Here is a 24,736-nt window from a genome sequence, read left to right on the forward strand (position 1 = left end):
AACTGGTTGCCAGCCAATTGCAGGGCACACATAGACGAACAACCATTCGCACTCACAATCACACCTTGGTACAATTTAGAGTGTTCCATTAGCCTGCCATGCATGTTTTTGCAATGTGGGAGGGAACCGGATTACCCGGAGAAAGTCCACGCAGGGCAGGCACGGGGAGAACATGCAAACTCCACACAGGAAGGTTGGAGCAAGAATCGAACCCCACACCTCTGCACTGTGAGGCGGATGTGCTAACCACTTGCCTACCGACTCACCCGCTAACCGCTAACCACTTGACTCACCCAAATTTCACAGACAAGCTGAGTGAGACCCTCTTCCACACCTATCTGTTTCAAAACTTACTTGATGAATATATTCATCTGTGAGTGTAAACGGTCGGACTCTAGTTGACATATATAAACATCCGTGGCAGTGAATGAGTTAACAAGCAATCTGGTTCTTGCAGACAATAATCAGTGAAAAGTTCAAACAAACGACAAGATTTATGTCAAATGTAAAACAAATGACGCAGTGCTTGGATATGTTTGTCTGCGCCCACTGCACGGTCGGAATCCCTGTATGCTTTGACCGCAGCCACCTCAAGTGTAGTGAATCTGGTGTTGTTTAAAAATCAATATGCATGGTTCTCGCAGGCCATAATCAGTGTAAGGGTGGAGCAAACGGCAAGATTCACGTCAAACGTCGAAAAATTGACTCAGTGCTTGCATGTGTTTGTCTTCGCCCACCGTGGTGTCAGAACACTTCATGTTTGCCATTAAAAGGCAATCAGACGGCACATGTTCTCGCATTCAGACGACGACGGCGAGCAGCGGATTAGAAACAGCTTGGAGTGCAAATTGAATTAGGCCCGTTTGGAGACGACTCGCTAAGAAATGAAATGTTATCCCTGGCCAGACTGAAATGCAAAACACGTGAAGAAGAACCTTACTGTACTTGGACGTGCGGGCCGTGAATCATAACGGCAACAAAGAGAACGAGCCGCCCTGCCCCGCCCCGCCACCTTCTTTGTACCCCCCCTCCCAATGTCGGTGATTTGGATTGTGGACAAAGCGATTGAGTTTCAATGAGGCACGAGTGGCCCCGTTGCTGTTTTGACAGACATGCAATCTCAACCTGCTGGGCAACTTTTTCCCCTCTCCCCTGCTGGCTTCTGTATTTCAAGTAGATATGCAAGACTCATCGAGAGTAATTTTGCAGCTTTGGTGCTGGGAGGCAATACCAGGAATCGGGTCTAAAATTGTTGTTTTGATGAGATCAAGAGGCAAAAATCTGTGTTTTACGGCCTCACTCATGTTGAAATTGGCAACTGTTAGATAATGTGGCTTCTCTTTTCTCAGTTAACCCAAGCTAAAATGTAATGCTTATAGTAGGTGCTGGGGCCCACGGCAATCTTACTTAAGAAGGAAAGTTTTGAGAAGAGTTGCGAACAAATCGACATCCAGCATTCTCTATTTTCTTGTTTATTTTTTTTGAAGGGGTTTGACCGCAGCTACTTTCAGCAGTCTACGAAGCTTGCCTGACTGAAATGAGCAGTTAATTATTCGCTGTAACTCGGTTTGAACAGATTTGACAATAGTTTTGAAATAGTCAGATGTTATTGAGTCAAGACATCTAGTTGATGATTTCAACCACTGAACCGAAGTTGCCAATCACTGGGCACATAAAGACAAACAACCATGCAAGCCCACAATCATACCTTTTGAGTGTTCCATTAACCACCCATGCATATTTTATGGAATGTGGGAGGAAACTGGAATACTCTGAGAAAACCCCCGCAGGCACGGCGAGATCATGCAAACTCCACACAGGATGGCCGGAATCAAATCCTGCACCTATGCACTGTGAGGCTGACGTGCTCACCAGTCATCCATCGTCCTTTAACTCGTGATCTTATATTGAATAGAGTTAATCTTGCAATGACAACCACAGACACTGCCTTGTTCAGAGGTTATCAAGGTCTCTTAACTAGGTTAGTGGCCCCAGACTTATTTCTTTGCATTTCTTTAGCGTCCTTCAGCAAGGCTATCCAAAGGTAAATCTATCTTAGTTTGTAAAGGAGGCATTGAACTGTTTTTTTCAATCTATCTACAATTTGAGTCATACTTAAAGTTGCGTTGACAGCGATATGCGTTAGCCGTGTCAGACCATCACAATATGTGGACTCGCGATTAAAACAACAAACAGAAAAGAAACCATCCTGCTCGCCACTTGTAGTGCACGTCTCCCCTTTGTGCATGACTCATAACTGTGGAGCTGTCTGGTTTAATTCGCTGCGTCCAATTGAGAATAAGCAGAAAAAAAAACCAACCGTCAATTTTCCACCAGCTGTTGGCCAACGGCACACAAGCAAATTCAGTTAGGAAAATAAAACATAGGAAATATAGCACAGCGCCGACCACAGCGCAATTTGGATGATAGATATGCATAAAAAGTGTTGATACGTGCATTATTTTACTATTTCAAACCACTCAGATTGGAGCAAACCTTGGAACAACAACAAAAATGAAAAAGCTGCGAGCAACAATGACGCTCTCCATTTTCTTTTCATAGCGAATGCAAACTGGAAGCCCGGTACACCAATGGCTGACTTCCTGTTCAGTGTCAGGGATGGGCCCTTGAAACTCTTCCTGTTATGAGACACAATTTTGTGTTGTTCAGTTAAACTGGTGATGGAGAGTATTTTTTCTCATTTACATTATTTAAAAAAAATAAATAAATCAGTATTCATGACCTGTTTAGAAAATTAAATTCAAATAACTGGTCAACAGCAAATTTTAATCAGAGATGTCTTGATGTTCCCCGAAACATATTTTTGAGTTAAAAAATGTCTCAACTTTTTTATATTGCTTATTGGGTTTTTGAGATGTTTTTTTTTTGTTTGACCAATAAAAACTTGCACAGTAAAATACTGTAGAATTTATAGCTGTAATGTTTCAGAACAAAATTCCACTCGCTGAACCTAACCCGTATTCATAAATACGAATAAATACAGTATATTACTGTATTATCCATCCATTCATCCATCCATTTTCCGAACCGCTTGATCCTCACTAGGGTCGCGGGGGCTGCTGGAGCCTATCCCAGCCATCTCCGGGCAGTAGGCGGGGGACACCCTGAATCAGTTGCCAGCCAATCGCAGGGCACACAGAGACGAACAACCATCCACGCCCACACTCACACCTAGGGACAATTTAGAGCGTCCAATCAGCCTGACATGCATGTTTTTGGAATGTGGGAGGAAACCGGAGCACCCGGAGAAAACCCACGCAGGCCCGGGGAGAACATGCAAACTCCACACAGGGAGGCCGGAGCTGGAATCGAACCCGGTACCTCTGCACTGTGAAGCCGACGTGCTAACCACTGGACTACCGGGCCACCTTACTGTATTATATTTATTCTTATTCTTATTATTATCCATTATCTGATCCGCTTGTCCTCACAAGGGTCGTCGGTATGGTCGGGTCTATCCCAGCTATCTTCAGGCAGGTGGGGTACACCCTGAACTGGTTGCCAACCAATCCCAGGGCACACATACATAGTCAAACAACCATTTGCACTCACAATCACACCCAGGGACAATTTAGAGCGTTCAATCAATCTATCCTACATGTTTTTGGAATGTGGGAGGAAACCGGAGTACCCAGTGAAAACCCACGCAGGCATGGGCAGAACCCCACACAGGAAGGCCGGGGCTGGAATCAAACCTCTGCACTGTGAGGCGGACGTGCTAACCAATCGCCAACTGTGCTGCCCAATGATACAGTAATTTATGAAATTGAATTTATTAAATATTATTTTTTTTGTGGACTTTCAAGGTTTGGCTCAACACCCAACGAGCTCCACAGGCCCCAGTTTGAAAACCACTGAGTTAGAAGAGCCATCTGGATAGATGTACTTTCAGAACCATCCACCACTCCCATCCCCCTTGAAAGGACAATTCCAACAGTGCCTTCTCGCTGGACTCTCATAAGACAATTTTATTGACATTCTGGACTTGGCGCTGCCTTACAACATCTCTGCAAAGAGCTCAAGTAGGAACTTGTAAATACTTTCCACTTATAAAGTTCTCTGGAGTCTTTATTTATAGGGCTTTCACAGCGTTGGGGCAAATTATAGTGCCCCACAGAAAATCTCCTCCATTTTGGCATGCCCTTCATCGTCGTCGATGCTGCACACGGCATGTAAACAGTCATACAAATGAAAGGGTGGCCATGCATTAAAAAACAACAGCGACACTGGTGAAGCAGGGTGCAGGGATATTTTTTGTGTGCGTGTGTGTTTCGCCAAGAGGAGACAAATTAGACACCATTATTCACGTCACTCGCACAGCTGCCCTCTTAAGTGGTTCCCGCGTCGACTACGGTGACGCTTTTTGCTTTGAAAGCCGCAGCCGTAATTTACTGGACCTAAAAGCACTTTTGGCTCCTGCGAGGATTTTTTTCTTCTTCATCTTCTTCTGCTGCTGCCTGGTGTTGCAGAGGATGCACTTTTTGTTGTGCCAGAACCGTTCTAGAAGTTTCCAAATGTAAGCTGTAATCAATGTCCACCCCTCAGTGCGCCGTTGCATCATTTACGAGAAGACATTCTTTGGCCGGTCCACCGCGACACACTCGCAGGACAACGCATGTTTCGATTGGGTCACTGGATATTGCTCTTCTTTGTATTTAATACGGAGTAGGGATTGGAATGTGGAATTTGGATATTTGCATCATTAATGCAGTATACGGATTGAACTGTGAAAATACTTTGTGCAGTTAAGGCGAATCCAAGTGGTCCACAAGTCTTCAATTTGGTCAGTACCGTTTGGCATGACGGGCAACATTTTTTATCATTTGTACCTTTTATGCTAATGTGAACTGTTCCTGTCCTTAAAAAAAAAAAAAGACAACTATGAGCCTATAATAAACGGCCTGGACACCTGTTGTTGGATAGGATAGCAATAACAGCACATTCAATAAATTACAAATTACAGTGGACCAGCAACTGTCTACGAAGGAAAAGGGGGTATAAACGGCCAACATTATCAAAAAAGTTGAAGTTAATGGCCGAAGTCAGTGGCCTTCCAAAAATGGTGTTATTAGCCTTTTGATGTTTTTAAATTAGACCACAAATTCTGCTCAGCAACAAGTGTCTATGAAGCAAAAGTTGAAAAAAAAAGAGTTTTAAATATAACACTATGACACAATTTGTGTTGTGTTGTGTTAAACTGCAAAAACTAAAACAAAACTTTGTTGTTCTACTTCTTCCTTTCATAACTTTGCTGCTGTGAATCGGGAATTTCTCCATTGCGAGACTAATAAAGGTTTTTCTTCTTCTTCTTCTTAAAAACCACAATGAAAATTCACACTTTGCAACTTAGCTCAACTCAGCTGACACAATCACAGTCAAAGCCAAGTGCTTACACACATAAAAGTAAAAAAAAAAAACATGCAGTAAAAAAAATTGAACATCACAATGGAAAAACAGTCAAACAGTCTCAAAATTAAAGCCAATGAACTCAAGGCAAAACATGTTTGTTCTGTGATAAAATCTCAAGATTTTGCAACTTTTCATGGACACTTTATGATTGGTTATTACAATGTGTATCTATAGTAAGAAATACAATGGCGCTTTGCTAATCAAATGACCCATCATTAGAGTTTTTTGGAGCTAGGAACCGTTTTATTATATTTTTTTTAAGCTTTGACTTATGAACCCAAATTTGAAATACGAGTGCTGTCTGGTGGCAGTCAATCCAACTCACTTCACAGTAAACAGAATCTTTGCAAAACAATGAACAGTTTAAAAAAGAAGCTTGACACTTTATTTCCCACTTCCAGTTAAGTGTATTGTCAAACTAAACACATAACAAAGAACTCTGTATTTTGGATTTAAAACCGCCAAACTTTGCCTTAGGAAAGTCTGCAGTCGTTCTTAACAAACAATCCAAAAACACCCTTGACATACAGATGGTTAGCGTTGATAGTCGCAGTTTTAGAAGCAATGTCTATTTGAAGACAAAAATGAAGAAAAAATGGTGCAGCAACACTCGTTTTAAGATGCCATCGTTTCCCCCCCTCTTTATTCTCTATTCAGCCTTAGTTTGTTGAAAAAGAACTGACAGGTAAACTTTTTTTGTTGAAACGTTTGCTTCAATTAAGTGATATAAAACAAATTCCTGATCCAACAAACGTGTTTGAAATAGATAGATATGTAGAAAAAAACTCCTCCACGATGTTCCTTACTGCTGTAAAACAAGAAGAAGTATCAAATATTATAAAAACTTTTAAAAATAAAAAGTCAACTGATTGCTTTAATATTGACATGACAATAATAAAGCAGATTATAGAATATGTAGTGCGACCTTTCACGCACATATGCAACCTGTCATTCAAAGCTGGTATCTTTCCATCAAAAATGAAAATTGCTAAAGTTATTCCAATCTATAAAAGTGGAGAAAGACATCGGTTTACAAATTATAGACCAATATCACTACTACCACAATTTTCAAAAATATTAGAAAAACTATTTTCTCGCAGACTTGATAGCTTTATACAAAAGCATGCGCTGTTAAGTGAGAATCAATATGGCTTCAGGGAAAAGCGGACCACCTCAATGGCAGTTATGGAGTTTGTGGAAGCAATAGCCACTAATATAGACAACAAAGAATTTACTGTTGGGGTTTTCCTAGATCTAAAAAAAGCTTTTGACACAATAGATCACAGTATATTATTGAAAAAACTAGAAAGATATGGCATTAGAGGTGTAGCTTATAAATGGATAAAAAGTTATTTAGAAAACAGATATCAGTACGTGCAACTCAACAATAAAAAAACGAATCAACTAAAAATCACTCACGGAGTTCCTCAGGGGTCAGTGCTTGGTCCAAAACTATTCATCTTATATATAAATGATATCTGCAAGGTCTCAAAACAATTTAAATGTGTCCTATTTGCTGATGATACAACTTTCTACTGTTCTGGAATAAATCTGAAACAGCTCCTGACAACCGTAGAAAACGAATTAAACAAATTAAAAAACTGGTTCGACAGAAATAAATTGTCACTTAACCTGAAAAAATCGAAGTTAATTGTTTTTGGCACAAGACCAATCAAACACCAAGCTAAAATTATGGTAAACTCAATTGAGATAGAAAGAGCGTATGAAACCAAGTTTCTCGGATTAGTAATAGACTCAAAACTATGTTGGAAGCCACATATCGATAACGTAAAAAGAAAAATAGCCAAAACCGTAGGGATCCTCTACAAAACCAAGGAAGTGCTAAATAAGAGATCTTTGTACACATTGTACACTTCATTATTATTACCATATATGACCTACTGTGTGGAAATATGGGGAAATGCCTGCAAAACAAACACACTCCCTATTCTCAACCTACAAAAAAAAGCAATTCGAATTATTAATAGATCAAAATATACGGAACCCACAAATCCACTATTTATCAAATTAAATACGATGAAATTTTATGACCTGGTTGACTTTAAAATCGCCCAATTAATGTACAAAGCACACAATAACCTGCTCTGCCAAAACATTCAGAAGTTTTTCGAAATTCGAGAAAGCAGCTATGATTTAAGAGGTACCAACTTATTCAAAAAACTCAAAACAAGAACAAACATCAAGCAAAGAAGTGTATCTATCAAAGGTGTTAATCTGTGGAATAATCTCGAAACGGACCTGAAAATGAGTAAATCGCTTGCTGAGTTAAAAAACAAATTCAAAAAAATAGTACAAACAACCTACATCAATCAGAGTTAAAATGATAAATTCAAAACATTAAATATAATGATAAATCAGAACTAAGTTGATAAATAGAGAAAGGTATATAAATATCCATTATGAATTTAAGAGAAAATTGACACAAGAGTGTCAGGGTGTGGAAGTATATAATCCCGATACAAACCAAAAGTTGTAAAAATATCACGGTTAAGGGTAAAGTATGAGCCTTAATGGAGACTTCTTTCTTCTTACTTTTCTGATTGATATAAAAATGATTTATTAGATACAATCACATAACGGGGTAGGACTAGATAAGTTTTTTACTTCTTCCTACTCCCTTGAACATAATAACTGTGTTGAATGAAGATTGATTTCTTTCTTTTTACTTTTTTTATCTACCTTATTTTCTGTCAAATTATTACTGTATATATGTTTTATGTTCAATAAACAAACAAACAAACAATATATTCCTAATTTCATGTTCTTTTTTTTCCCCCATTGTTAACTTAAAACCATCTTTTTCAGTGTCACATACCATTGACCATGAAGGAAAGGAGATAAAAAGCAGGCAGAATTATGACAAAGTTGAAAGTTTTAGATGGACACCAAAGGCCCGGCCACAATTTGTGTTGTGTGACACCTGCAAAACCGAAAATCTGACTCAGAATAAATTAACCAAATAGGCAAAACGGTGACACATTTTTTCAAGGTTTCGGATGGGAAAAAAATGGCCTTATCATCCCTTTGTGTTGTATCAGCAGAGTAAAAACAACAAAAATCATTTGTTAGTTTGCATTATGCTTGGAGGTGTGAAACAGAACACGAATCCAAACATATTTTTTTAACATTTAAGTGCCCCAAACCTTCGTAAATTGAACCATGCGGTCATCAAAGCCCCCCCTCTGCTCCGTGATGCCCCTACCCCTTCCAATCTCCCCTCCCTCAATGACCTTCCGGGCGCTCATTGTCCCAAAGTGAGACTTGATTAGCGGGCCTAAAGCCCCCCTGCCGATGTTCGCCTTGGTGGCCACAGCTGATCTTTTGTACTAATTTTGGATTAATGCGGGGTCCGCTGAGAAAGCCCCTCCGCCGCACACACACATACACGCACACGCAGCCACACATTAATCCTCTTTAATGCCCAGAGTCAACTTCCACTCCTTATCAGAAGTTGTCTTAATCTCTGCCTAGGCCGGACCAAACCGGGCTGCTCGATGAGTAAACCTCGGCTAAACAACAGACAGAGGAGGGAAGGAGACGAAGAAAAGAAAAAAAAAAAGTAAGAAAATGAAGAAGTCTTATCTCGGAGAGCTTTGAAACGGAGGACGCCTTAAAGGTTAATAGATCAGATTAAATGCCTCGCTCAGTAATCTTGCGTACGACTTCATCGGGAGCTGACAGCAGCGTCCTTCATTTTGTCATCTTCTCTCCAAGCGCGGTCCTGTGTCTACCCGGGCCCTGGCCGCGCTCGTCTGTAATTATCCCTGCGTGAGATACACAATATATTATTTGAGCCAGTATCTCGGCCCATCAAGATTTATGCTTTGCTTTTACGTATGACATCAAATTCGTCTTAAACGTAAGACATTTGAAAGGCAGGAGCACACATTTGAACCCCTCTGCTAACCAAAACAGCAGCACCCACCAAGGCACAGTGTCTCTGATGAATTATCAAATTTAGTTATGTAATGAATGTGTCTTTCAGGAGATGGACGAAAAGGTACTCATTCTCCAATGTTGTATGTGTCCAACTTCACCCTCCAGGAGATCTGCAGCTATATTATGACATCACACGACATGTCATATGTATAATAATTAATAATGACAAAAATAACTTAAATGTCTTCAATCGAGAAATGCCAATAAACTGATTACATGTAGTATTCATTTTAATGAGTGCAAGGCTTGGATTAAGCGGTTTTGCATCACAGTTAGCGAGTAAAATTTGCATTCTGCGCCTCATCAAAACACATTGAATACCAAATGAGAATTTTTTTCCAATAAGTGAACCATAGAGACTGTCCCCCCCTCAAAAACCATTGCTAGTCTGAACGCGCTCATTTGACTTCAAGGCGAATATAGTAGTCGAGGCAAGCTTGGTGCTATTTAGGTTGCACAACTAGCTAGCAACAAGCTTCAACTGGCTGGCTAGCGTGGCTAAACATGTTGCAGTCACGATTGAGCCAGTAAATTGTCTTCGTAGTGGCAAATAAGCTTGACCTCTGATGGGTATCATTCTCTTGAAGGGATTACGAGGAAAGACAGAGAAGAATTGCTAATTGTACGGAAGCCTTTGGGGTTGATTTGTGTGGCTGTTGATTGGAAGACAGAAGGTTGAACATTTGGCTGGGAGTTGTGGTCATTTTACTGTGAGTCGCTTGGAAGCGATGTCATAGTAATAGCCCCAAAAAAAAGCACCACCAGATGACGTCTCTCCTTGGTGATAGCCATTCTTGCGTTAGGGTTGGGATGCGTCTAACTTTAGGAGTATTTTGCACTGCACTTGTGAACTCGTTCTTGTAAATCGATCTCGATGTATGGTTATACAGTACCTGTGTTTGATTTGTGGATGGTTGTTTTTAAAATGTTATTGCAAAATTTTTGTTCAACTTTTATTACAAAATAGTTAGTGATCTTTTTTTTTTTTAATCTTGCACACCAGGAATACAAACAATAATAAAAAAATAACAACAAAACAAAAACTAAACTAAAATGAGGCATTTATAAAACAAAAAGTAGTAAAAATTAAGAAAACCCACCATTAAACTAACTTGGTAAAACTAAATAAATATAAGACCCAAAACTCAAAATGAAATAAGAGCCAATTAGAATGTAAATTCCAAAAACATTATGATTGTGCTTAGAACCAAAAGGAGTGACATATCTCAAAGAACCTGGATTATGTATGGAGCTCTGCCTGAGGGCTCAGTGCCATTCGACGCTTGCATTTACACATGCTTTATGTGGTAAAAATAAAAGGTTTCGCAGCCAAACTGCCACACTACTGCCGCTCCTGTCGGGAAAAAGGAAAAGTGTGCCGTGTGGCCCTCTGGGAGAGCAAAGTTTATATGCAGCTGCACCACCGGAGGGAACGAGGCGACTAATCGCTAAGCTGGCGAATATAAACAACACACACAGTTAGTCCACTGGGGAAAATGATGCAGCCAGTATAATTAGAAAGTTAAGGAGGAGGAGCCGCATGGATGGAATAAGTCGGGAATGCCGTTACATGTCTTAGGCCACCATTAGCTGGCTTCTTTTAGCAATGCTTTAATGATCATATTGAACTACAATGTCAACCAATGGATGGTGGACCTCTGCCAAGGCTGAATTGTTAACAGAAAAAAAATGGCGTACTCTATTTGGAAATTGTCCGTTTTTCTCAGCTTCACTAGGCAACATCACATTTGTAAGTCATGAGTAAGAACCACCAAAGAGACACAGGAAGTCTCCATTCTGGCTTGAAGAGGCCCATTCCCAGCCTTTTCTATTTGATATGAGCTCATTATTTGCAATAAATCTAACATTTTAGCCAATTGTTGTTTTTTAGTTTTTCCTTGCCCTCATCATGGTGAAGATCAAAGGATGTCAGTAATATTTGTCAACTGTAGGCATGTGACTTTTGAGACTTTTTTGCGATTAAGGGCGATATACAGTAAATGAATTTGACTTGACTTGACTTGACTTAACTTGGGTCCTCCAAACACTACTCGTCCCAGATTTTATCCAATTGCTACAAAATCAATAATTCAGCCCCCAAAGCCAGTTTCACTTGGCAACAACCCATAGTCAACTCTATCACAAGTATTTTTTTTCTTTTTGGCACAGCCATTTTAGGTGCCAACCAGGGGTCCTTTGGAAACCATCTGGTCCTAGAGATTTACTCGGATTGCTACAAAAAAAAAAAAGTCTCAAAGACGAATGCCTGAAAAGATACAGGAACTCTACCCTTTTAAGTAGAAGTGACCATTTTGGGCTATTTTCAGGTGTCATTCAAAGACAAACGGTTTCAAGAGATTTTGTTCAAGTGCTCCCAATTACAAACATTTAGCCACGAGGCCAGTTTCAATTTGCGACATCATATTTTGCCTGCATGTCTACCATGAGTAGAACCGCAAAAAATTATTAAGAATCCATGCCTGAAATGACATGCGAGGTCTGACATTTTGGTTTTGATTGCTAAATTTGAATTTGGTAGCATTGACAATTTTTAAGGAGACATCTACACATCAGTCTCCAAAATACATAAAAGACATGGGAATTCTACCATTTTAGTTTAAAGTGAACTTTTCTGGTAATTTTTAGATGGTATGACTTCCAAGAGTAGACCCACCGAAAAAAACAACAACAAAAAATCTCAAGAAGCCACAAAACGACGTGTTCACATGGCTGTTGAGGCTTGGCACATTCGGATAATAAAATGTATGCTCTTTCAACATAGAGGGTTGTTGGCAGTCAGTGTCTGGTGTAAAATTCCCCACTTTGGTGGCTTCTCAGTTTGTGATACTCAAATTGGATGGCAGCAATTTCGTAGGTTGATTTATGCTCTCCTGCCACACACTGACACACACACGCGGGAAATTGTCGCCATCTTGAATGATCTTTGTGAAAAAAGATGGTGTGGGCATTTTTCTGTCGTAATCCTGCCAACTGCTAATCCACCAAGATCTTGTTGTTAATGCTCATTCCGGGACACTTTTCCCCATTTTTTTTTTAAACACTCCCACTTTGAGGCTTGAGGAAAGAGCTTTTAATTTAGTGGTGGCATTTGGCAAGAATCTCCCATCTCTGGGATTTAATCACTCGGAATTGTCAACTTGTTGCGCGTGATGCCTTGTAATTATGCTAGTGGAGAGCGCTCGGCCAGTTGCGTGGTGTTTTTCTTTTTTTTTTCTTCTTTTTTTTTCCCTTATCTCCAAACTTGGTTCTGAAACTTGTGGAATTCCTTGGGAAGCTCTTCTGCACCACCATCACCGCCACTGTGCATTATTCAGTTTTTTTTTTTCTCTTAACAGAGGTTTGCACGGGGCCTCGTTTTATGAGCTGCGAACTGACCGCAAACGCTCGGAAAACACCGCAGTGTCCCGCAGCGCTTAACCACCGCCTCTCAAGTCTATGGGAAAGGGCGAAAAAAGATAGCGGCGGCTTTCAAGGGGAAAAAGCCTTTAATGCAATTCCGACCTTATCTAAAACACCTACATATCTGTCTCCAGCCAGAGGCCTTTGAAAGGATATTTCAGGGCCTGGGATTGGAGGTGGGAGGTGCGTCTTCCTTCAGAAGCGGGCCAGCGGGATGAGTTATAGGCATCTAAAAAGGCTGGGAATCTCTTGGGCCGGGCCGTGGCTTTAGAGAGCGCCTCTGACCACGGCCCCGGGGTCTACCTAGTAGTCCTCGGTATTAAAAAGGCCTGGTTTGGGCTACTTGGAGTCTTTGGTTCACACGTGTTGCTAAGAGGTACAGTGAGGCGACGTATCCGGGCTTTAGTCTCCTAATCGCTCTTATGATGACCTTTTCAAACTCCTGAAGTTCATGAAATGGCATAAATGGATCATTACAGGGCGCTATTGTGAAACCGGCAAGCTGAACATACCTTTTGGCATGTCAAATCCAGCAAATGTATTCTTGGGCAGCAAGTTGCTTAACTTCACAAGCTTCACCAACTTCCGCTTCAACTCTCCCTCAACGATGCGGACCTTTTACACGCACGAAAAGCATCATGATACCACATGAGGGGTTAAAAGTCATATTTAGTTCAGTTTTTTTGTCAGAAATGGTGCTAAAAGTTAATATTTTGAAAATACAAACATTATTTATACAAACAAATATATATATATATATATATATATATATATATATATATATATATAATTTTTTTAAATCCTCGTCTCACCCCTCGGGTGGTGTCCGTCCCTCATTCAGCTCGGGTCCTCTACCAGAGGCCAGGAAGCTTGAGGGTTCTGCGCAGTATCCTTGCTGTTCCCAGCACTGCACATTTCTGGACTGAGATGTCCGATGTTGTTCCCGGGATCTGTTGCAACCACTCATCTAGTTTGGGGGTCACTGCCCCGAGTGCTCCGACCACCACAGGCACGACTGTCACCTTTACCTTCCAGGCTCTCTCCAGCTCCTCTCTGAGCCCTCGGTATTTCGCGAGTTTCTCGTGTTCCTTCTTTCTGATGTTTCCATCACTTGGGACCGCTACATCCACTGCAACGGCTTTCCTCTGCCCTTTATCTATGATCACGATATATATATATAGATATATATATATATATATATATATATATATAATATACATTTAAAATCATTATTTTCAATAAAACAATTTAAGACAAGTTTTTTTTGCCTTCAAAAGTAAACAAACACATAATTAAAAATCAAATATGAAATTCAGGGGCAACAATTTCCCCAAGATTTCCCCAACTTCTTTTGCACTGCCTTCAACTTTGCATAAAAATGTTACAACGATGTTTAATCATAAGATGGGCGAAGTAATTCGATTTTATAGAGCATCAAAAAGTTTGCTTCAAAAGTTAAATTTTATTGAGGATTTTTAGACATTTAGAAATGAATTTTTTGTTAGCAGTGTTTGAGGAATAAAAAAAGGACTTGGTTGTAAAATACGTTGTTTAAAAGAGCATTATTTTTCTTAAAATTGCAAATTTACATATGACTGTATATGTAAATAAACAACATTTGAAGTAGTTTTGTAAAAATGTTTTACAATGTTTTAATTGTTTTTAGAAAAATTCCATCAGATAACACTTTATAGTGGATTTATAAAATAATTTCTTCTCGTTAAATGTGAAATTCAGAGGCCTTTCAAAAATATAACTAGGTGTATTTGTGAAATTTAACAAAGAATTAAAAACAAAAAGAACCGTTTTAAAATGTACATTTATAGAGGAATTTTTTTAAATTATTGTAATTATTTTTAAACTATTTTAAAGAGGAGGCCACCCGCTGGTTGAGTGGTTAGCACGTCGACCTCACGGTGTTCAGGTACTCAGGTTGGAGTCCAGCTCCAAATTGTCCGTCGGTGTGATTGTGAGCGTGAATGGTTGTTTGTCTATGTGTGCCCTGCGATTGGCTGGCAACCAGCACAGGGTGTCCCCCGCCTCCTGCTCGAAGACAGCTGGGATAGGCTCCAGCACGCCCTGCGACCCTTATGAAGATAAAGCGGATCAGAAAATGGATGGATGGATATTTTAAAGAGGATTTCAACATTTTTGGTTAGCGACATTTTATTATAGAATTCTTTATTAACATGTTTTGCATTAAAAGTTGTATTATACAATTTAAAAATATGTTCTGCTTTTCAAGGGAATTTTATAGATTTCAGAAAAAAATTGAGTTCGATATGAAATTTCATGCGAGAGTTGAAAGAAATATGGTGCTTTTAGTAAAATGTTAACAGTTTGCGGGTTAAAAGTGAAATATATGGAGCATTTGTTTTGAAATTAAAGTTTTAGCTTTAAAAGCGATTTAAAAAATGTTAAATATGATCAAAGTTTCAAATTAAAAAAAGCATCACTTTCATATTTTATTAATCAAATGATATTTTATTGATAAACTTTACATTTTATAGAGTTGCATTAAATAAATTCATTTTATGATTTAGATTTTAAACGTTTTTCATTTTCAATTTTCAACCTCAACAAAACATGTTCTGCCCGACATTAAGAGCTATAATTTGCCGTCCTACCCGATTGTTTTGCTCATGTTTGCCCATCCATCTATTCATCCGTCCATCGAGCTGCCCCTCAACACGCCTGCGCCGACTGAGAGAGCCAGTAAATTTTTTCCGAGGATAAATTTCAAAGAGATAAAATCAACCAGATGTCAGCAGTCGGGCCGAGTCTCCGTGACCCATAAAAGTACTCCCATCAAAGGCCGCCATCATTTGTTTTGAATTATTGCATTGTTATCAAAAGCCACAGCAGCTCAATGTTTGAAGAGCAATCGGATCTGCTTTTGCAAAAACACGGAAGAAAGAGTCCTGGGAACACTGAGTGGCGGCTCACTTGATGGATTTGATTGACAGATGTCGTCGAGCTATTTTTTTTCCAGCAAATCAGGAACCGCACTTCTTGTACACCAGCCCGGGTGAAATTCCAATAGTTATGAACCTTGGCACCATTTATAACCATGCAAACATGAGCAGAATGTGCCTTTCTCAAACTTTTTAAAGCAAAAGACATGTCAAAAAAACGTTTTTTTTTTTGTTTTTTTTTTTAGTAACATGTTGTACGTGTACACTCTAGTCTAAACACATCGTTCTGATTAGTATTGCCTTAGCGGAATATAAATGAACCATCCTACATAAAACAACAACAACAACAAAAACACTTTTTTTAAACCATTTTAGGAGGTAACCACTTTTCCCTGTACTGACACCTGTTGTTGACTAAAATTGATGTCACAGAGCCCGGAGACTCAGCTTGCGAACATTAAAGCTTACTTCTTTTCTGGATTTGGCCTCCTGGTGTTCATCAACTGAGCCTGTATCCATCACCATATATTACTGAGTATACTGTCTGTCTGTGTGTATTGCTTCTCCAATTGTGTTCAAATATCTACGGGTTTACATAGGCACATAGGCGCTAATCATTGCCTATGTTAGCATTACCCTTAAGTTGGACTGAAAACTAAGCTTTGTGGTTGTTTTAACTGTAATTCTCTTTGTTTTATGTTTGTTTTGACAATAAACTTCAACCAAGAGTCTGAAGACGAATGCTTACTAAATCTATCTGACACTGCCATGACTCATGTGGAAAAATTCACAAGCTGGTTCAACCGTATCTCAAGGCACTAATATACTGTCAAGCCAATGAAAAAAAAATGGATGTGTGCAAATACTGTCCTAGGCCACTTATAAGGAGATTTTCATTCTTCTGCTACATTTTCAGGAAGACAGAGTTATTCTGATGAGGACACCAAATGTGGCGATAGCGACCGCTTAATATTACGCACTCCTAGAATTCTGTACAGAGCTGGGGCGTCTGCCTGGGTCTCAAACCAAACCCAATAGTTGAGGCCGCTGCCAAGCGCACACTTCAGTCCGCACTAATGAAACTCCCGATAGCATCAAAAACAAGCAAGTCGTCTCAATGAACGTTTGCTCGGGCACACATTGGACTTATTTAGAGTGAGACCATCGTGCTCGGTGAGGAAGGGGTCACGTCAAGTTCATGTTAAGGTTACATTTTTGGCTTATCTCGCCCCAAAATCACATTTAAACTGATGAGAGGAGGATCGGCAGCCAATAAAAAGGTATTTTCGGGAGACATACCGCGCCATGCAACATCTGGGCAAACATGCACAAATACATTCATGTGCTGTCAATGTCATCATTTAAGCTCAAAAGAGGGTGATTGTTGTCTTTGCTTGGGTCAGAAAACAAACTTTCAAAGTGGCTGTGACTTCGGAAATTCGAGGTCACCCTGTGAAACGGAGGATGTGTGTCTTTGGGGGTGCGGCGTTGTATACTAACTTTGCCCCCGTGAACTTGAGCTGAATGTTGACTGAAAGCTCACTCATGATACAGTTTGGGAGTGTGTGAAATATGAGTCCTGATCGAGAAAACTCTTTTTGTGCATTGCATTCAAAATATTGTTGTGTCCCCAGAAAGAGATTTAAGAAAAATACAGCTCAAATTCAACACCTCGGGTAACAATCCATTAGTTGTCTTTTATTTTTGCTTATTTTCCATTTCAAATGTATTTTTACATTGATGTTTTTACCTTGATATTGGATTTTATTATTCCCAGCAAGTAGTAATTTCAAAATATTATTTTTCAAAAATAATGTTTTGTCTATATTTATTATTTACCTTTTTTAAAGTGACTTTATTTAATTGCAATAGTACATTTGATTTATTTTCTCAGTCCATTTGGAATCAATCCAGTATTTCGCTTCGTTAGTGAATTTAAGTGTGTACTGAAGAATTTCAATTTCTTATTATTTTGTACACCTCACCCCCCAAAATGTACACACACACACACACACACACACACACACACACACACACACACACACACAATATGCATACCTCCAGACACATTTCTTCGACATCGTTTAACATCTATATCAAAATATACCGGTAAACAAATCCCATTCTACCTACACTGATGTGAAGATATCAATTTACATATTATTATATGAATATCAGCACTATCAGATATTAATTTTTAAAAAAACAAATACAAATAATTAGAGATAAAGTCTGGTGTTCTGCACGTAATTCATATCAAGTATCAAGTACAACTTTATTGTCAAATGTGCATACAGCACAGATGAAATTTGCTCCCTCTTAAACAGACAACAAGAGGAGATATCTTTATTGTGATGGTGGAACCTGAAGTTAAGAACGTCCATTTTTACAAAGAATTTAGGTTATATGCAAATTTTTTGGAGTAAAACTACTTTTATTTACATACAATTTTTGATATATGAACAAACACTCTTGGCATGCAGTGGACGGATGATCGATGTTATAAATGCCACTGTAAGCATGTCAAAATAGCAGCCCATGCAAGTCGCCAGGTGGAAGCTCCACCTACATAAAATATATTCATCCAATCACAGATGCCAGAAGCAGCTGCGTTGGTATGACTGAATGTGGAAGGAGGTCCCATGTCGACATGTAGAATTATGGTTAACAAAGTTGACAAAGCACTGAACAGCCAGAATGGCTCCTTTTTTTTTTTTTTTTTTTTTTTTTTTAATCGTTGTGCAACCAGGCTTTCTGCATCATGCAAGGCAAGGTAGGCACACTCGTGTTGTTCTGATCTGATCTTTCTTGTTGTTTTACTCTTGACACACCGGTGATAGAGTGAGGACCAATTAAATTCTTAACTCAAGGTTAAGACGTTTTTATTTTGGTCCCGAGCCATGCAACAGTGAAAAGAAAGAAGGCAGGGGTCTGCAAAAGGCACAAAATATGGACGAAACAAATCTTATGAAGCAAATGACTGTGTCATGCGATAGTGTGAAAAGTAACGTTTAAGTGAAATAGAATTAATCTCCATCAAGACCAAACAACCCTAATCTGCATCAACTTCAAAATGTCTTACACACATCTGAGACTCAATTCATAAACCGACTCAAATGAAATTCATAACATAAATTAAACAAAACAAACGATGTAATGATAGTTAATCTCCCAATTTCACACAAAATGCAACAAAAAAAATGCATTCACACATTTCTCCAGATTTTCAAAGTAATTCTTGTAAATTGGACCAGAATAATAATGTGAATCATCCATCCATCCATAATCTGAACCGCTTCTCCTCACAAGAAACAGTCGGCAGGACATGAAAATAAAAATAATCAATAATAATGCTAATAAGAACTAAACAAATAAATATCTGTCTTGGCCAATGTAATAATGTATTCACAATTTGTGCAGCTTTTATTTTAATTGTTTCATTGTAGACTAAAATGCATGTTCATTTACTGGCCAATTTACTGGCTAAATACATGTACACAGTCTCATGAGATTCAACATAACATTTATGTTAATTAATAACTGTTATTTTTATTTGGATTTGCCGGGGCTGAATTTCTGACGGAGGGATCTTGTATTAGATCCCTTTATGGTGTCTATTTTAAGTGTGCCTAATGAAGTGTTCAGTCAGTGCTTGGTAAGCACTGTATAGAGAGATCGGAATTGAAGAATAAATAAATAAAGACATGCATTATTGGGCAATACACGAGCTGTTTCTAATCTGTTGATCTAAATAGGGTCGTCACAATACATTTGAAAGAGCTTGACGTTATGCTGTGCACCGCTGCAACAAACAAACTATTGACTGCCAGTGAATGTACATGAGCAATATGAGCGTTGCGGGCTTGCGTGCGAACATCGGAGGTCAGAAAAGCGCCACCACCCATAGGAGCCGCCTTCTTATTACTACAACGCTGGTTTCACCTTTGCAGTTTAATCACTGCAGCAGATATTAAACTCTCCCGGCAGGCTGCGGGCTATATAGTGTCGGGATTTACAGGGCAGGGGGCCGAGGGTGTGGGCTGGGGTTGGGGGATTTGCATGCTCCTCTCGAATCTCTGCGTCTTCTCACATCAAATCATCACGAGCGGCGGTCGCGGCGGGCGTGACTCCAGTGTGAAAATGGCATCAGCACTTCTCGGTGCTCTCCGTTTTTTCCCCCCCCACGATGAGAAGAAGAATTGTTCTTTTTTGGGTGGATGCGAAGACGAGATTGCCGATAAAACTGGAGGGGAATTCTGTGTTTGCGCTTGTAGTGTGGCTACATTGAAATTGTGATTAATATAACCCTAACCCTATGGAGAATTGTGTTTTCACACGCCATTCAGTTCTCCGTGTAATTAATAAATTGCTTTAAATTTTAATCTAACCTAGTCTTTAGCCCTTATCTTAACCGTAGCCTAAACTCTAATCCTAACCATAAGACAAAAGAGGATTGCATGTGTTTTCACTAGTGGTAGGACTTGATTAAAATGAATTCGACGTGTCATATCAACACACGTACTGTTACCCGTAATGTTAAATTTAGTCTTCTGTTTTCACTCGAGGTGGGACTGAATTCGAGTTAGAATGTTATCAAATTAATTAAACTACCTGTGTATTTTTGGGCAGGGTTTCTTGAGAATTATTATTTTTTTTGTGAATCTACCCATGACACACAAGGTCGTAAAATTACATGCGAGGTTAAACTGGCTTCGGAGGATGAATTTTCAAGGAAGTGAAAATGTGCCAAAAGCATTTTAAAATGACCACTTTGAACCCAAATGGCAGACTTCAAAAGTGTTTTCAGGTATGACTTTTGTATAGACCTACTTCTGATAGACAATCCCGACAAAGTGAAACCGACATTGTCCTTGTAGAATTTACGGGTTTTATAGACGCCCCCCTCCCCCCGAAAAAAACATGCAAAATTACAATAGATAAAGTGTAAATAACTGAACAAAACCCTTGAAAAGCTTGTCTTCAAAGAAATATCGGTCAATACCAACTGGGGTATCGATATGTGTATTGATTGATCTGCCCATCACTATACTGGCGGCTATGTTCAAAGGCCCGATGTCCCCTTAAGAAGTGCATATTGTTTTTGGGTGTGCTGAGAAACCGGATGCTGTTCATTAAAAAAGAGTCGAGTGGACGTTTACTCACGGGAGGATGGTGGGGAGAGGGGGGCAGATTATATATCCCCCTTAATACGGCATCACACACCATCGCGTGACTAGCTGTGATGCCATAAGACTCGCCTCCCCCTTGATAGACGTGTGAGGACTTTTTTTAATTATTAATCTTATTTTTTGGGGGCCTGCATAAGCCAAGAGCAGACAGGGCGGGTCGCCCGACACAACGTCCAGATTGTTGGGCGGTTGCACGCGATGCCTTCGTATCGCCGGGGCCCATGTGAGATGAAGACCCGGACAAAAAAAAAAAAAAAAAAAAAAGCTTTATAGCTGCCTTCCATGGCGTCTAGTGTGGGAAAATAAGTATTTTTTTTCTTCCTCAGACTGCGAGGGAACAGGTCAAATCCTCTGTCAGGTGCCCCCGGGCTGTTTTTCCCTGAAACACCTCCACACCCCGAGAGTCAAAGCTCCTTCAGAAGATGTCTGAGGAAGAGGAGGAGGAGGAGGTAGAGGAGGAGGTTTTCTGTTTTCACTTTGTGTGTTTGTGCAAGCCTCTGGGGCTGAAATAATTAAGATCAATATATATAAAAGTTCAAGATGCTTGGTTTTTGAAAGTAATTAAAGTGTCATCTTGATGTCTTGTGAGTATGCGGCCTCATTGACGCGCATGCACTTTACAATTTATAACCTTTGCTAAGAGTGTGTTAATTATTATTCGGGTTTTATTTCGGTCTGGCCAATCATCACAATCATTTTTATGCTAAATGTCGGTCACTAAAAAACTTGAAGTTATCTCCCAGGTTGAAGCAAGATTGATCCAAATATTGAAGCATAGTGTGATTGCTACTTCATCAAATATACACTGCGTGAAACATACTGTACAGTACTTTGAATTCAAAGCTTTCAGGGAACTTGGTTAGTTAGTTACACTTCATTATATTTGTACTCCTTTTTACAGTCGCCCCCGGCTATTTGCGGGGATTGGGAATGGGCTGGCCGTCGAAGAGTGAAAATCCGTGTTATTGTTGACCATTGAAATGCATAGGTGAAAAAAAAATACGCAGAAACAACAACAACAAAAAAAAAACGTCTGACAAATATTCTATGTATTCCATGTAAAATGGGAGGGGTTTTGTTTTTAATCTGCGAATCCATGGGTGCAAGTAAGTGGAGGTCAACTGCAATTTAAAAAATGCAAGACACAAGCAGAGCATGGCAGAGAAGTTTAATGAGTCACCATCATACACAAAACTTATAATAACTCAACTCCACAAGGTCAAAGTCAATTTGAGGCAGCAGATAGAAAATGGCGGCAAACATTAATTGCTGGTGTGCGTGTGCGTGTGCATGTGCGCGTGCGCGTGTGCAATTTAGCTGACAACATGTCCAGCAGCGCAACTCCATCACACGGTCAAAGCCTCCAGAGAGGTCACCTTGCCCGGGATTCCCTCCCCACTATGCCCATTGTTCAACACAATTTCACCTGGGATGGATACGAGACCACCACAGTGTGTGTGTGTGTGTGTGTGTGTGTGTGTGTGTGCGTGTGTGTGTGTGTGTGTGTGTGTGTGTGTGTGTGTGTGTGTGTGTGAATATGTGCTTGTGCTTGTGTATGTTTGACACCAGATGTCCCAGACCTCTCATTGGAAAGCTGCAGCTGTTTTCACCAATTTAATTCAGATAAAGACTGAAGACGATTGTGTGCAATTACAGGTCTCGAATGCTTTTACACATGCAAAAACATAATTATAAATATTATTGTTCAATATATAAGTCCTGGTATTGCCTTATATACTTAGATTACGTATGTCGATATGAAAGAAGTTGGGCATACACGTCTCTCAAGAGACCCAACACCCGGCTTGTGTTCGAGTGTGACTGTGTCCTGTTAAGCCGCAGTTATGTTGTGAGAGTTAAAACTGGACAAAGCCAGTGGAAAATGCAATATTTGATTCCTCCTTATTAAATAAAGAATATTAATTCAGCCCCCATAGGTAGTTTCACTGAGCAACATGAAGTTTCACAGGCGTGCTTTTGTCGACCCACAAAAAAGCCTCAAGAACCCAATTGTTGAGCTGACAGGACTAACCCCTTAAAATCTCAGGAGCTGTTTTCATTTGTTGTTGTTGTGGTTGTTAAAAATTTAGCCCCAAAAGGCAGTTTTACAGAGCAGCATGCAATTTGGTAGGCATGGCTATCATGAGTAGCATGACAGAAGTCACGAGAACCCATGCTGGAATATGCACAGAAAGTCTGACATTTTGGTTTGAAGCAGCCATTTTGAGTTGGTTTGGCCATTTTTAGGGCTTCCCTGAAAACCAGCATGCCCTACAAAATGTGATCCATACGAGCTAGATGGGTAAAGACAACTTGCAAAATGTTTCAGTTACGCACTTGTGTGTGGGGAGAGCTTGGGAGCGAGTTGGGTCAATGACCATCAAGCGAAACTCGAATAACTAATTTCCAACTTCTTGTGTGGGATAAAAGGTCCAACTCTGAAGAGATTCACAGGGACCCCTACTGGCAGAAATGCTCAGATGCATGACGCAGGCACCAAAGCGAGCTTTCGAGGTCATGTCCAATGAACTTGTTAAAAGTTCCATGGACGGCCGGCGTGTCCTTAGCATGTCCTCTGCTTGGCACTGCTTGGGATTTAATCGTCACTGGAAGCGTTTGGAGGGGTCTCTGGCCGCCGCCTAATTTACAGCTGACACCCCCCCACTGCTTATTGTGGCCATGACGTGAGGTGCGGATGCCTCTGGAGGCCCGTCCGGCTGCTTTGGCGGTATATTTGGAAACAATGCGCATGTGAGTGCAGATAGGAGGATGATTAATTGCGAGTGTCCATAACCTTCTTGGTTATATTTAGTTGGATAAATAAAATTGACCGCTTGGCTAACCTTTTGTGGTGCAACACAGTCACACTGAATGGCAAATGACCATTGGACAGAAAAACCCAGAGGGCAATTGGCAGAATGAACTCCTTTGGATTCAAAGGCGACATGATGTGAAAGCAGCGTTTTAATTTTTTGTACATGTACAAATAGATGGGTGTGTGGGGTGCCTGCCTCACCCATCAGTTGTTAACTTTTTTGGGGGGTTTTCTTGTGACATGTCAGAAATTGTGTCTAACCAATTATTTCCAACCCGTGCTGTGAAAATCCTTTAGGAGTGGTATTGGACATGATCCGATTACACTTAGTTGTTCTGAAAATTGTTATTTACAAGAAATAATGTATCTTCTGATCGTCTATGCCTGCAAATTATAAAACAGGCAGAACAGTTGAGGTTTCATTACTGAGTACATTTAGCTCAAAATAAGAACTACCATACATCTAATTGTGTTGCATTAGCAGTATAATACACTACTTTTAAGAAATTGTTTGAGGGTTTTAGGCTTGCGATGTAAGAAGTCAAACTTTCCTTTCTATTGGCAGCTAATTTCGCTTCAGTAAATTATTCCTAATTTAATGCCCCCCCCCCCCCCCGTTTTTTAAGGTCCGTTTTGGCTCTGTGTTTCGAGAGCATGAGATGGGACCACCCTTCCCGTGGTGGCTGTTTCAATCGGGTGGAAAGTGTACTATTATTCCTGATCCGTAGAATATTCTCACACATTTTATCACAACACCGAAAAATAGTTTTTGTATGTGGAAAAATGGCACAAAATGTCCTCTTTCTCAAAGTTTTCTGACAATATAAAATGTGAAGGGAGTCCTAAACACTGTGGACAGAAGGTCAGCAGTGGGCTTAAACGGAAGAACCTCTGACGAGCTTTGTGGATGATGTGTTAACACCTTAAGAGTCAGACGTGAAGTTATCCACGCTTGAAGGTCACTTATCAATTCGACTCACCGTTTTTCAACTTCACTCATTCAATAA

This window comes from Hippocampus guttulatus, chromosome 2 (assembly GCF_054856545.1).
Source record: "Hippocampus guttulatus isolate MCC_2025c chromosome 2, RoL_Hgut_1.0, whole genome shotgun sequence".
Lineage (NCBI taxonomy): Eukaryota > Metazoa > Chordata > Actinopteri > Syngnathiformes > Syngnathidae > Hippocampus > Hippocampus guttulatus.